This window comes from Oncorhynchus keta, unplaced genomic scaffold (assembly GCF_023373465.1).
Source record: "Oncorhynchus keta strain PuntledgeMale-10-30-2019 unplaced genomic scaffold, Oket_V2 Un_contig_18445_pilon_pilon, whole genome shotgun sequence".
Taxonomy (NCBI): Eukaryota; Metazoa; Chordata; class Actinopteri; order Salmoniformes; family Salmonidae; genus Oncorhynchus; species Oncorhynchus keta.
Genome location: NW_026280921.1, coordinates 75,627 through 92,809, shown reverse-complemented (window position 1 = coordinate 92,809; position 17,183 = coordinate 75,627). Strand labels below are relative to the sequence as shown.

At 39.1% G+C, this 17,183-nt stretch overlaps 2 long non-coding RNA genes across 2 annotated transcripts; both read right to left on the bottom strand.

Annotated features, from left to right (window-relative positions):
- Positions 1 to 106: 106 nt before the first annotated feature.
- On the bottom strand, positions 107 to 2,457 carry LOC127920121 (uncharacterized). The gene is made up of 3 exons (XR_008105154.1): positions 2,376 to 2,457; positions 514 to 573; positions 107 to 217 (listed from the first exon to the last, which is right to left on the bottom strand). It is a non-coding gene; the product is annotated as an uncharacterized LOC127920121 (long non-coding RNA).
- A 2,764-nt stretch (positions 2,458 to 5,221) lies between these two features.
- Positions 5,222 to 6,515, bottom strand: LOC127920122 (uncharacterized). Its single transcript, XR_008105155.1, has 3 exons — positions 6,198 to 6,515; positions 5,561 to 5,682; positions 5,222 to 5,347 (listed from the first exon to the last, which is right to left on the bottom strand). It is a non-coding gene; the product is annotated as an uncharacterized LOC127920122 (long non-coding RNA).
- Between the last annotated feature and the right edge of the window lie 10,668 nt (positions 6,516 to 17,183).

Below are 17,183 nucleotides of genomic sequence, written 5' to 3'. Positions count from 1 at the left end.
TTTAACCTGGGGACACACAGTTATATATATTTAACCTGGGGACACACACAGTTATATATATTTAACCTGGGGACACACACAGTTATATATATTTAACCTGGACACACACACAGTTATATATATTTAACCTGGACACACACAGTTATATATATTTAACCTGGACACACACAGTTATATATATTTAACCTGGACACACACACAGTTATATATATTTAACCTGGGGACACACACAGTTATATATATTTAACCTGGGGACACACACAGTTATATATATTTAACCTGGGGACACACAGTTATATATATTTAACCTGGGGACACACAGTTATATATATTTAACCTGAGGACACACACAGTTATATATATTTAACCTGGACACACACAGTTATATATATTTAACCTGGGGACACACAGTTATATATATTTAACCTGGGGACACACAGTTATATATATTTAACCTGGGGACACACAGTTATATATATTTAACCTGGACACACACAGTTATATATATTTAACCTGGGGACACACGCAGTTATATATATTTAACCTGGACACACACAGTTATATATATTTAACCTGGACACACACACAGTTATATATATTTAACCTGGGGACACACACAGTTATATATATTTAACCTGGGGACACACACAGTTATATATATTTAACCTGGGGACACACACAGTTATATATATTTAACCTGGGGACACACAGTTATATATATTTAACCTGGGGACACACAGTTATATATATTTAACCTGGGGACACACAGTTATATATATTTAACCTGAGGACACACACAGTTATATATATTTAACCTGGACACACACAGTTATATATATTTAACCTGGGGACACACACAGTTATATATATTTAACCTGGGGACACACAGTTATATATATTTAACCTGGGGACACACACAGTTATATATATTTAACCTGGGGACACACACAGTTATATATATTTAACCTGGGGACACACAGTTATATATATTTAACCTGGGGACACACAGTTATATATATTTAACCTGAGGACACACACAGTTATATATATTTAACCTGGACACACACAGTTATATATATTTAACCTGGGGACACACACAGTTATATATATTTAACCTGGGGACACACACAGTTATATATATTTAACCTGGACACACACAGTTATATATATTTAACCAGGGGACACACACAGTTATATATATTTAACCTGGGGACACACACAGTTATATATATTTAACCTGGACACACACAGTTATATATATTTAACCTGGACACACACAGTTATATATATTTAACCTGGGGACACACAGTTATATATATTTAACCTGGGGACACACACAGTTATATATATTTAACCTGGACACACACAGTTATATATATTTAACCTGGGGACACACACAGTTATATATATTTAACCTGGGGACACACACAGTTATATATATTTAACCTGGACACACACAGTTATATATATTTAACCTGGGGACACACAGTTATATATATTTAACCTGGACACACACAGTTATATATATTTAACCTGGGGACACACACAGTTATATATATTTAACCTGGACACACACACAGTTATATATATTTAACCTGGACACACACAGTTATATATATTTAACCTGGACACACACAGTTATATATATTTAACCTGGGGACACACACAGTTATATATATTTAACCTGGACACACACAGTTATATATATTTAACCTGGGGACACACACAGTTATATATATTTAACCTGGACACACACACAGTTATATATATTTAACCTGGACACACACAGTTATATATATTTAACCTGGACACACACACAGTTATATATATTTAACCTGGGGACACACACAGTTATATATATTTAACCTGGGGACACACACAGTTATATATATTTAACCTGGGGACACACACAGTTATATATATTTAACCTGGACACACACAGTTATATATATTTAACCTGGACACACACAGTTATATATATTTAACCTGGGGACACACACAGTTATATATATTTAACCTGGACACACACAGTTATATATATTTAACCTGGGGACACACACAGTTATATATATTTAACCTGGACACACACAGTTATATATATTTAACCTGGGGACACACAGTTATATATATTTAACCTGGGGACACACACAGTTATATATATTTAACCTGGGGACACACACAGTTATATATATTTAACCTGAGGACACACACAGTTATATATATTTAACCTGGGGACACACAGTTATATATATTTAACCTGGGGACACACACAGTTATATATATTTAACCTGGACACACACAGTTATATATATTTAACCTGGACACACACAGTTATATATATTTAACCTGGACACACACAGTTATATATATTTAACCTGAGGACACACACAGTTATATATATTTAACCTGGGGACACACACAGTTATATATATTTAACCTGGACACACACACAGTTATATATATTTAACCTGGACACACACAGTTATATATATTTAACCTGGGGACACACACACAGTTATATATATTTAACCTGGACACACACACAGTTATATATATTTAACCTGGGGACACACACAGTTATATATATTTAACCTGGACACACACACAGTTATATATATTTAACCTGGACACACACACAGTTATATATATTTAACCTGGACACACACACAGTTATATATATTTAACCTGGGGACACACACAGTTATATATATTTAACCTGGGGACACACACAGTTATATATATTTAACCTGGGGACACACACAGTTATATATATTTAACCTGGGGACACACACAGTTATATATATTTAACCTGGACACACACAGTTATATATATTTAACCTGGGGACACACACAGTTATATATATTTAACCTGGGGACACACACAGTTATATATATTTAACCTGGGGACACACAGTTATATATATTTAACCTGGACACACACAGTTATATATATTTAACCTGGGGACACACAGTTATATATATTTAACCTGGGGACACACACAGTTATATATATTTAACCTGGGGACACACAGTTATATATATTTAACCTGGGGACACACACAGTTATATATATTTAACCTGGACACACACACAGTTATATATATTTAACCTGGACACACACAGTTATATATATTTAACCTGGGGACACACACAGTTATATATATTTAACCTGAGGACACACACAGTTATATATATTTAACCTGGGGACACACAGTTATATATATTTAACCTGGGGACACACACAGTTATATATATTTAACCTGGACACACACACAGTTATATATATTTAACCTGGACACACACAGTTATATATATTTAACCTGGGGACACACAGTTATATATATTTAACCTGGGGACACACACAGTTATATATATTTAACCTGGACACACACACAGTTATATATATTTAACCTGGACACACACAGTTATATATATTTAACCTGGGCACACACACACAGTTATATATATTTAACCTGGACACACACACAGTTATATATATTTAACCTGGACACACACAGTTATATATATATTTAACCTGGACACACACAGTTATATATATTTAACCTGGGGACACACACAGTTATATATATTTAACCTGGGGACACACACAGTTATATATATTTAACCTGGGGACACACAGTTATATATATTTAACCTGGGGACACACAGTTATATATATTTAACCTGGGGACACGCAGTTATATATATTTAACCTGGGGACACACAGTTATATATATTTAACCTGGGGACACACACAGTTATATATATTTAACCTGGACACACACACAGTTATATATATTTAACCTGGACACACACAGTTATATATATTTAACCTGGGGACACACACAGTTATATATATTTAACCTGAGGACACACACAGTTATATATATTTAACCTGGGGACACACAGTTATATATATTTAACCTGGGGACACACACAGTTATATATATTTAACCTGGACACACACACAGTTATATATATTTAACCTGGACACACACAGTTATATATATTTAACCTGGACACACACAGTTATATATATTTAACCTGGGGACACACACAGTTATATATATTTAACCTGGGGACACACAGTTATATATATTTAACCTGGGGACACACACAGTTATATATATTTAACCTGGACACACACACAGTTATATATATTTAACCTGGGGACACACACAGTTATATATATTTAACCTGGACACACACAGTTATATATATTTAACCAGGGGACACACACAGTTATATATATTTAACCAGGGGACACACACAGTTATATATATTTAACCTGGGGACACACAGTTATATATATTTAACCTGGGGACACACACAGTTATATATATTTAACCTGGGGACACACACAGTTATATATATTTAACCTGGGGACACACACAGTTATATATATTTAACCTGGACACACACACAGTTATATATATTTAACCAGGGGACACACACAGTTATATATATTTAACCTGGACACACACAGTTATATATATTTAACCTGGGGACACACACAGTTATATATATTTAACCTGGGGACACACAGTTATATATATTTAACCTGGGGACACACACAGTTATATATATTTAACCTGGACACACACAGTTATATATATTTAACCTGGGGACACACACACAGTTATATATATTTAACCTGGGGACACACAGTTATATATATTTAACCTGGGGACACACAGTTATATATATTTAACCTGGGGACACACACAGTTATATATATTTAACCTGGGGACACACACAGTTATATATATTTAACCTGGGGACACACACAGTTATATATATTTAACCTGGGGACACACAGTTATATATATTTAACCTGGGGACACACACAGTTATATATATTTAACCTGGGGACACACAGTTATATATATTTAACCTGGGGACACACACAGTTATATATATTTAACCTGGGGACACACAGTTATATATATTTAACCTGGGGACACACACAGTTATATATATTTAACCTGGGGACACACACAGTTATATATATTTAACCTGGACACACACAGTTATATATATTTAACCTGGACACACACACAGTTATATATATTTAACCTGGACACACACAGTTATATATATTTAACCTGGACACACACAGTTATATATATTTAACCTGGGGACACACACAGTTATATATATTTAACCTGGGGACACACACAGTTATATATATTTAACCTGGGGACACACACAGTTATATATATTTAACCTGGACACACACACAGTTATATATATTTAACCTGGACACACACAGTTATATATATTTAACCTGGACACACACACAGTTATATATATTTAACCTGGACACACACAGTTATATATATTTAACCTGGGGACACACACAGTTATATATATTTAACCTGGGGACACACACAGTTATATATATTTAACCTGGACACACACAGTTATATATATTTAACCTGGACACACACACAGTTATATATATTTAACCTGGACACACACAGTTATATATATTTAACCTGGGGACACACACAGTTATATATATTTAACCTGGGGACACACACAGTTATATATATTTAACCTGGACACACACACAGTTATATATATTTAACCTGGACACACACAGTTATATATATTTAACCTGGGGACACACACAGTTATATATATTTAACCTGGGGACACACACAGTTATATATATTTAACCTGGGGACACACACAGTTATATATATTTAACCTGGGGACACACAGTTATATATATTTAACCTGGGGACACACAGTTATATATATTTAACCTGGACACACACAGTTATATATATTTAACCTGGGGACACACACAGTTATATATATTTAACCTGGACACACACAGTTATATATATTTAACCTGAGGACACACACAGTTATATATATTTAACCTGGACACACACAGTTATATATATTTAACCTGGGGACACACACAGTTATATATATTTAACCTGGACACACACAGTTATATATATTTAACCTGAGGACACACACAGTTATATATATTTAACCTGGGGACACACAGTTATATATATTTAACCTGGGGACACACAGTTATATATATTTAACCTGGGGACACACAGTTATATATATTTAACCTGGGGACACACACAGTTATATATATTTAACCAGAGGACACACACACACAGTTATATATATATTTAACCTGGGGACACACACAGTTATATATATTTAACCTGGGGACACACAGTTATATATATTTAACCTGGACACACACAGTTATATATATTTAACCTGGGGACACACACAGTTATATATATTTAACCTGGACACACACAGTTATATATATTTAACCTGAGGACACACACAGTTATATATATTTAACCTGGGGACACACACAGTTATATATATTTAACCTGGACACACACAGTTATATATATTTAACCTGGGGACACACAGTTATATATATTTAACCTGGGGACACACAGTTATATATATTTAACCTGGGGACACACACAGTTATATATATTTAACCTGGACACACACACAGTTATATATATTTAACCTGGACACACACAGTTATATATATTTAACCTGGGGACACACACAGTTATATATATTTAACCTGAGGACACACAGTTATATATATTTAACCTGGGGACACACAGTTATATATATTTAACCAGAGGACACACACACAGTTATATATATTTAACCTGGGGACACACACAGTTATATATATTTAACCTGGACACACACAGTTATATATATTTAACCTGGGGACACACAGTTATATATATTTAACCTGGGGACACACAGTTATATATATTTAACCTGGACACACACACAGTTATATATATTTAACCTGGACACACACAGTTATATATATTTAACCTGGACACACAGTTATATATATTTAACCTGGGGACACACAGTTATATATATTTAACCTGGGGACACACAGTTATATATATTTAACCTGGGGACACACACAGTTATATATATTTAACCTGGGGACACACACAGTTATATATATTTAACCTGGACACACACACAGTTATATATATTTAACCTGGACACACACAGTTATATATATTTAACCTGGACACACACAGTTATATATATTTAACCTGGGGACACACACACACAGTTATATATATTTAACCTGGGGACACAGAGACACTTTTACATTTGAGTTCTTATCCAGAGACAAGACACATGAACTCTTCCCAGTGCATCTTGCATGGGGGCTGTTCAGTTAAACACGTGTGTTAAGTTGGGATAGAGAGAGTAGAGGTCTCCTTACTCTATGTTCTATTGGCCTTGTGTATCACTGACTACAAACCACCTGCAGTGATACTGGACAGGAAATGGTTCCATATTTATCACTGACTACAAACCACCTGCAGTGATACTAGACAGGAAATGGTTCCATATTTATCACTGACTACAAACCACCTGCAGTGATACTAGACAGGAAATGGTTCCATATTTACCACTGACTACAATCCACCTGCAGTGATACTAGACAGGAAATGGTTCCATATTTATCACTGACTATAAACCACCTGCAGTGATACTAGACAGGAAATGGTTCCATATTTATCACTGACTACAAACCACCTGCAGTGATACTAGACAGGAAATGGTTCCATATTTATCACTGACTACAAACCACCTGCAGTGATACTAGACAGGAAATGGTTCCATATTTATCACTGACTACAAACCACCTGCAGTGATACTAGACAGGAAATGGTTCCATATTTATCACTGACTACAAACCACCTGCAGTGATACTAGACAGGAAATGGTTCCATATTTATCACTGACTACAAACCACCTGCAGTGATACTAGACAGGAAATGGTTCCATATTTATCACTGACTACAATCCACCTGCAGTGATACTAGACAGGAAATGGTTCCATATTTATCACTGACTACAAACCACCTGCAGTGATACTAGACAGGAAATGGTTCCATATTTATCACTGACTACAAACCACCTGCAGTGATACTAGACAGGAAATGGTTCCATATTTATCACTGACTACAAACCACCTGCAGTGATACTAGACAGGAAATGGTTCCATATTTATCACTGACTACAAACCACCTGCAGTGATACTAGACAGGAAATGGTTCCATATTTATCACTGACTATAAACCACCTGCAGTGATACTAGACAGGAAATGGTTCCATATTTATCACTGACTATAAACCACCTGCAGTGATACTAGACAGGAAATGGTTCCATATTTATCACTGACTACAAACCACCTGCAGTGATACTAGACAGGAAATGGTTCCATATTTATCACTGACTACAAACCACCTGCAGTGATACTAGACAGGAAATGGTTCCATATTTATCACTGACTATAAACCACCTGCAGTGATACTAGACAGGAAATGGTTCCATATTTATCACTGACTACAAACCACCTGCAGTGATACTAGACAGGAAATGCTTCCATATTTATCACTGACGACAAACCACCTGCAGTGATACTAGACAGGAAATGGTTCCATATTTATCACTGACTACAAACCACCTGCAGTGACCTGCAGTGATACTAGACAGGAAATGGTTCCATATTTATCACTGACTACAAACCACCTGCAGTGATACTGGACAGGAAATGGTTCCATATTTATCACTGACGACAAACCACCTGCAGTGATACTGGACAGGAAATGGTTCCATATTTATCACTGACTACAAACCACCTGCAGTGATACTAGACAGGAAATGGTTCCATATTTATCACTGACTACAAACCACCTGCAGTGATACTAGACAGGAAATGGTTCCATATTTATCACTGACTACAAACCACCTGCAGTGATACTAGACAGGAAATGGTTCCATATTTATCACTGACTACAAACCACCTGCAGTGATACTAGACAGGAAATGGTTCCATATTTATCACTGACTACAAACCACCTGCAGTGATACTGGACAGGAAATGGTTCCATATTTATCACTGACTACAAACCACCTGCAGTGATACTAGACAGGAAATGGTTCCATATTTATCACTGACGACAAACCACCTGCAGTGATACTGGACAGGAAATGGTTCCATATTTATCACTGACTACAAACCACCTGCAGTGATACTAGACAGGAAATGGTTCCATATTTATCACTGACTACAAACCACCTGCAGTGATACTGGACAGGAAATGGTTCCATATTTATCACTGACTACAAACCACCTGCAGTGATACTGGACAGGAAATGGTTCCATATTTATCACTGACTACAAACCACCTGCAGTGATACTGGACAGGAAATGGTTCCATATTTATCACTGACTACAAACCACCTGCAGTGATACTGGACAGGAAATGGTTCCATATTTATCACTGACTATAAACCACCTGCAGTGATACTAGACAGGAAATGGTTCCATATTTATCACTGACTACAAACCACCTGCAGTGATACTGGACAGGAAATGGTTCCATATTTATCACTGACTACAAACCACCTGCAGTGATACTAGACAGGAAATGGTTCCATATTTATCACTGACTACAAACCACCTGCAGTGATACTGGACAGGAAATGGTTCCATATTTATCACTGACTACAAACCACCTGCAGTGATACTAGACAGGAAATGGTTCCATATTTATCACTGACTACAAACCACCTGCAGTGATACTGGACAGGAAATGCTTCCATATTTATCACTGACTACAAACCACCTGCAGTGATACTAGACAGGAAATGGTTCCATATTTATCACTGACTACAAACCACCTGCAGTGATACTAGACAGGAAATGGTTCCATATTTATCACTGACGACAAACCACCTGCAGTGATACTAGACAGGAAATGGTTCCATATTTATCACTGACGACAAACCACCTGCAGTGATACTAGACAGGAAATGGTTCCATATTTATCACTGACGACAAACCACCTGCAGTGATACTAGACAGGAAATGGTTCCATATTTATCACTGACGACAAACCACCTGCAGTGATACTAGACAGGAAATGGTTCCATATTTATCACTGACGACAAACCACCTGCAGTGATACTAGACAGGAAATGGTTCCATATTTATCACTGACGACAAACCACCTGCAGTGATACTAGACAGGAAATGGTTCCATATTTATCACTGACTACAAACCACCTGCAGTGATACTAGACAGGAAATGGTTCCATATTTATCACTGACTACAAACCACCTGCAGTGATACTAGACAGGAAATGGTTCCATATTTATCACTGACTACAAACCACCTGCAGTGATACTAGACAGGAAATGGTTCCATATTTATCACTGACTACAAACCACCTGCAGTGATACTAGACAAATGGTTCCATATTTATCACTGACTACAAACCACCTGCAGTGATACTGGACAGGAAATGGTTCCATATTTATCACTGACTACAAACCACCTGCAGTGATACTAGACAGGAAATGGTTCCATATTTATCACTGACTACAAACCACCTGCAGTGATACTGGACAGGAAATGGTTCCATATTTATCACTGACTACAAACCACCTGCAGTGATACTAGACAGGAAATGGTTCCATATTTATCACTGACTACAAACCACCTGCAGTGATACTGGACAGGAAATGGTTCCATATTTATCACTGACTACAAACCACCTGCAGTGATACTAGACAGGAAATGGTTCCATATTTATCACTGACGACAAACCACCTGCAGTGATACTAGACAGGAAATGGTTCCATATTTATCACTGACTACAAACCACCTGCAGTGATACTGGACAGGAAATGGTTCCATATTTATCACTGACGACAAACCACCTGCAGTGATACTGGACAGGAAATGGTTCCATATTTATCACTGACTACAAACCACCTGCAGTGATACTAGACAGGAAATGGTTCCATATTTATCACTGACGAAAACCACCTGCAGTGATACTGGACAGGAAATGGTTCCATATTTATCACTGACTACAAACCACCTGCAGTGATACTAGACAGGAAATGGTTCCATATTTATCACTGACGACAAACCACCTGCAGTGATACTAGACAGGAAATGGTTCCATATTTATCACTGACTACAAACCACCTGCAGTGATACTGGACAGGAAATGGTTCCATATTTATCACTGACGACAAACCACCTGCAGTGATACTGGACAGGAAATGGTTCCATATTTATCACTGACTACAAACCACCTGCAGTGATACTAGACAGGAAATGGTTCCATATTTATCACTGACTACAAACCACCTGCAGTGATACTAGACAGGAAATGGTTCCATATTTATCACTGACTACAAACCACCTGCAGTGATACTGGACAGGAAATGGTTCCATATTTATCACTGACTACAAACCACCTGCAGTGATACTCGACAGGAAATGGTTCCATATTTATCACTGACGACAAACCACCTGCAGTGATACTGGACAGGAAATGGTTCCATATTTATCACTGACTACAAACCACCTGCAGTGATACTAGACAGGAAATGCTTCCATATTTATCACTGACTACAAACCACCTGCAGTGATACTAGACAGGAAATGGTTCCATATTTATCACTGACTACAATCCACCTGCAGTGATACTGGACAGGAAATGGTTCCATATTTATCACTGACTACAAACCACCTGCAGTGATACTAGACAGGAAATGGTTCCATATTTATCACTGACGACAAACCACCTGCAGTGATACTGGACAAAATGGTTCCATATTTATCACTGACTACAAACCACCTGCAGTGATACTAGACAGGAAATGGTTCCATATTTATCACTGACTACAAACCACCTGCAGTGATACTGGACAGGAAATGGTTCCATATTTATCACTGACGACAAACCACCTGCAGTGATACTAGACAGGAAATGGTTCCATATTTATCACTGACTACAAACCACCTGCAGTGATACTGGACAGGAAATGGTTCCATATTTATCACTGACGACAAACCACCTGCAGTGATACTGGACAGGAAATGGTTCCATATTTATCACTGACTACAAACCACCTGCAGTGATACTAGACAGGAAATGCTTCCATATTTATCACTGACTACAAACCACCTGCAGTGATACTAGACAGGAAATGGTTCCATATTTATCACTGACTACAATCCACCTGCAGTGATACTAGACAGGAAATGGTTCCATATTTATCACTGACTACAAACCACCTGCAGTGATACTAGACAGGAAATGGTTCCATATTTATCACTGACTACAATCCACCTGCAGTGATACTGGACAGGAAATGGTTCCATATTTATCACTGACTACAAACCACCTGCAGTGATACTAGACAGAAATGGTTCCATATTTATCACTGACTACAAACCACCTGCAGTGATACTAGACAGGAAATGGTTCCATATTTATCACTGACGACAAACCACCTGCAGTGATACTGGACAGGAAATGGTTCCATATTTATCACTGACTACAAACCACCTGCAGTGATACTAGACAGGAAATGGTTCCATATTTATCACTGACGACAAACCACCTGCAGTGATACTGGACAGGAAATGGTTCCATATTTATCACTGACTACAAACCACCTGCAGTGATACTAGACAGGAAATGGTTCCATATTTATCACTGACTACAAACCACCTGCAGTGATACTAGACAGGAAATGGTTCCATATTTATCACTGACTACAAACCACCTGCAGTGATACTGGACAGGAAATGCTTCCATATTTATCACTGACTACAAACCACCTGCAGTGATACTAGACAGGAAATGCTTCCATATTTATCACTGACTACAAACCACCTGCAGTGATACTGGACAGGAAATGGTTCCATATTTATCACTGACTACAAACCACCTGCAGTGATACTAGACAGGAAATGGTTCCATATTTATCACTGACTACAAACCACCTGCAGTGATACTGGACAGGAAATGGTTCCATATTTATCACTGACGACAAACCACCTGCAGTGATACTAGACAGGAAATGGTTCCATATTTATCACTGACTACAAACCACCTGCAGTGATACTGGACAGGAAATGGTTCCATATTTATCACTGACTATAAACCACCTGCAGTGATACTAGACAGGAAATGGTTCCATATTTATCACTGACTACAAACCACCTGCAGTGATACTGGACAGGAAATGGTTCCATATTTATCACTGACTACAAACCACCTGCAGTGATACTAGACAGGAAATGGTTCCATATTTATCACTGACTACAAACCACCTGCAGTGATACTAGACAGGAAATGGTTCCATATTTATCACTGACTACAAACCACCTGCAGTGATACTAGACAGGAAATGGTTCCATATTTATCACTGACTACAAACCACCTGCAGTGATACTGGACAGGAAATGGTTCCATATTTATCACTGACTAAAACCACCTGCAGTGATACTAGACAGGAAATGGTTCCATATTTATCACTGACTACAAACCACCTGCAGTGATACTAGACAGGAAATGGTTCCATATTTATCACTGACTACAAACCACCTGCAGTGATACTAGACAGGAAATGGTTCCATATTTATCACTGACTACAAACCACCTGCAGTGATACTAGACAGGAAATGGTTCCATATTTATCACTGACTACAAACCACCTGCAGTGATACTAGACAGGAAATGGTTCCATATTTATCACTGACTACAAACCACCTGCAGTGATACTAGACAGGAAATGGTTCCATATTTATCACTGACAACAAACCACCTGCAGTGATACTAGACAGGAAATGGTTCCATATTTAACAACATAATAAACACAATAGCGTGATATTATTTTGACTCATGTTGATCGATGAGCCTGTAGTTTCTCAGTCTGACTGGTGGGTGTGAAGCTGAGCCTGTTGTTTCTCAGTCTGACTGGTGGGTGTGAAGCTGAGCCTGTTGTTTCTCAGTCTGACTGGTGGGTGTGAAGCTGAGCCTGTTGTTTCTCAGTCTGACTGGTGGGTGTGAAGCTGAGCCTGTTGTTTCTCAGTCTGACTGGTGGGTGTGAAGCTGAGCCTGTTGTTTCTCAGTCTGACTGGTGGGTGTGAAGCTGAGCCTGTTGTTTCTCAGTCTGACTGGTGGGTGTGAAGCTGAGCCTGTTGTTTCTCAGTCTGACTGGTGGGTGTGAAGCTGAGCCTGTTGTTTCTCAGTCTGACTGGTGGGTGTGAAGCTGAGCCTGTTGTTTCTCAGTCTGACTGGTGGGTGTGAAGCTGAGCCTGTTGTTTCTCAGTCTGACTGGTGGGTGTGAAGCTGAGCCTGTTGTTTCTCAGTCTGACTGGTGGGTGTGAAGCTGAGCCTGTTGTTTCTCAGTCTGACTGGTGGGTGTGAAGCTGAGCCTGTTGTTTCTCAGTCTGACTGGTGGGTGTGAAGCTGAGCCTGTTGTTTCTCAGTCTGACTGGTGGGTGTGAAGCTGAGCCTGTTGTTTCTCAGTCTGACTGGTGGGTGTGAAGCTGAGCCTGTTGTTTCTCAGTCTGACTGGTGGGTGTGAAGCTGAGCCTGTTGTTTCTCAGTCTGACTGGTGGGTGTGAAGCTGAGCCTGTTGTTTCTCAGTCTGACTGGTGGGTGTGAAGCTGAGCCTGTTGTTTCTCAGTCTGACTGGTGGGTGTGAAGCTGAGCCTGTTGTTTCTCAGTCTGACTGGTGGGTGTGAAGCTGAGCCTGTTGTTTCTCAGTCTGACTGGTGGGTGTGAAGCTGAGCCTGTTGTTTCTCAGTCTGACTGGTGGGTGTGAAGCTGAGCCTGTTGTTTCTCAGTCTGACTGGTGGGTGTGAAGCTGAGCCTGTTGTTTCTCAGTCTGACTGGTGGGTGTGAAGCTGAGCCTGTTGTTTCTCAGTCTGACTGGTGGGTGTGAAGCTGAGCCTGTTGTTTCTCAGTCTGACTGGTGGGTGTGAAGCTGAGCCTGTTGTTTCTCAGTCTGACTGGTGGGTGTGAAGCTGAGCCTGTTCAGAGGGGAAACCCAAATGCCCTGCTTCAGGCTGACGCATCAGCTGAGATGGCACCAATTAGACAAGGCTAGGAACAAATCACACCTACCTGATTGGGTCTATTTAAGCCGACTGAGTCTGCTCACTCATCCTGCTGCCACTTCCTGCCACTATGAACTGGCTTCCTGTTCTGCGTCGGCGCTGCTGTGTAACTAGATGTTATGACCCCAAGCATACTTCCAAAGTTGTGGCAAAATGGCAACAAAGTCAAGGTATTGGAGTGGCCATCACAAAGCCCTGACCTCAATGTTGTAGAAAATGTGTGGGCAGAACTGAAAAAGCGTGTGCGAGCAAGGAGGACTACAAACCTGACTCAGTTACACCAGCTCTGTCAGGAGGAATGGACCAAAATTCACCCAACCTATTGTGGGAAGCTTGTGGAAGGATACCCAAAACGTTTGACCCAAGTTAAACAATTTAAAGGCAATGCTACTAAATACTAATTGAGTCGATGTAAACTTCTGACCCACTGGGAATGTGATGAATGAAATAAATGCTGAAATAAATAATTATCTCTACTATTATTCTGACATTTCACATTCTTAAAATAAAGTGGTGATCCTAACTGACCTAAAACAGGGATTGTTTTAAAACTAGGATTAAAATGTCAGGAATTGTGGAAAAACTGAGTTAAAACGTATTTGGCTAAGGTGTATGTATGAACTTCTGACGTCAACTGTATAAACTGTTGTTTCTCAATCAGACCGTCAGTTCGTATTGTGTTCTGTTTGAGGCTGACGCAGAGAGACTAGCTGTGGAGGGGAGTCACCAGTTTACTGTATTACTCCTGAGTTTCTGGTGGCCGCATAGGCAAGTCTGGACAGGGCATATTGCACCTCTCACACGGGCTCACCACCACACACTCCAGGGTTTCCGTTAGCCCACATCTAATTAGCGCTGGCAAATTGCCTGGTAGAAGAAAGAAAAATTCAAACATTAAAACAACAGGATTTATGTAAATACATTTTAGTAATTTACAGAGCATTCAGAAAGTATTCAGACCCCTGGACTTTTCCCACATTTTGTTACGTCAATCTACACATAATACCCCGTAATGATTAAGCAAGAACATGTGTTGACATTTTGGCAAATTTCTTTCTTTAAAAAAAAAAACCAACATGTTATCACATTTACATAAGAATTTCAGACCCTTTACTCAGTTCTTTGTTGAAGCACCTCTGCCAGCGATTACAGCCTCGGTCTTCTTGGGTATGACGCTACAAGCTTGGCACAGCTGTATTTGGGGAGTTTCTCCCATTCTTCTCTGCAGATCCTCTGAAGCTCTGTCAGGATGGATGGAGAGCGTCGCTGCACAGCTATTTTCAGGTCTCTCCAGAGATGTTCGATCAGGTTCAAGTCCGGGCTCTGGCCTGGCCACTGAGCGACATCCAGAGACTTGTCCTGCATTGTTATGGCTGTGTGCTTAGGGTCGTGGTCCTGTTGGAAGGTGAACCTTCACCCCAGTCTGAGGTCCTGAGTGCTCTGGAGAAGGTTCTCATCAAGGATCTCTCTGTTTATCTTTCCCTCGATCCTGACTAGTCTCCCGGTCCCTGCCAATGAAAAACATCCCCCTCAACATGATGCTGCCACAACCACCATGATTCACCGTAGGGATGGTGCCAGGTTTCCTCCAGGCCTTGACGTTTGGCATTCAGGCCAAAGAGTTTAATCTTGGTTTCATAAAACCAGAGAATCTTGTTTCTCATGAACTGAGAGTCCTTTAGATGCCTTTTAGAAAACTCCAAGCGGGCTGTCTGTCATGTGCCTTTTACTGAGGAGTGGCTTCCGTCTGGCCACTCTACCATGAAGCCTAATTGGCGGAGGGCTGCAGAGACAGTCTTGGTGGATCCCAAGTTCTTCCATTAAAAATGATGGAGGCCACAGCGTTCTTCGGGACCTTTAATGCTGCCAAACTTTTTTGTTACCCTTCCCCAGATCTGTGCCTCGACACAATCCTGTCTCGGAGTTCTACAGACAATTCCTTCGACCTCATGGCTTGGGTTTTTGCTCTGACAACTGTGGGACCTTATATAGACAGGTGTGAGCCTTTCCAAATCACATCCAATCCTATTGAATTTACCACAGATGGACTCCAATCAAGTTGTAGAAACATCGCAAGGATGATCAATGGAAACAGGATGCACCTGAGCTCAATGTCAGGTCTCATAGCAAAGGGTCTGAATACTTATGTCAATAAGGTTTCTGTTTTTAGTTATTTTTAATACATTTGCAAA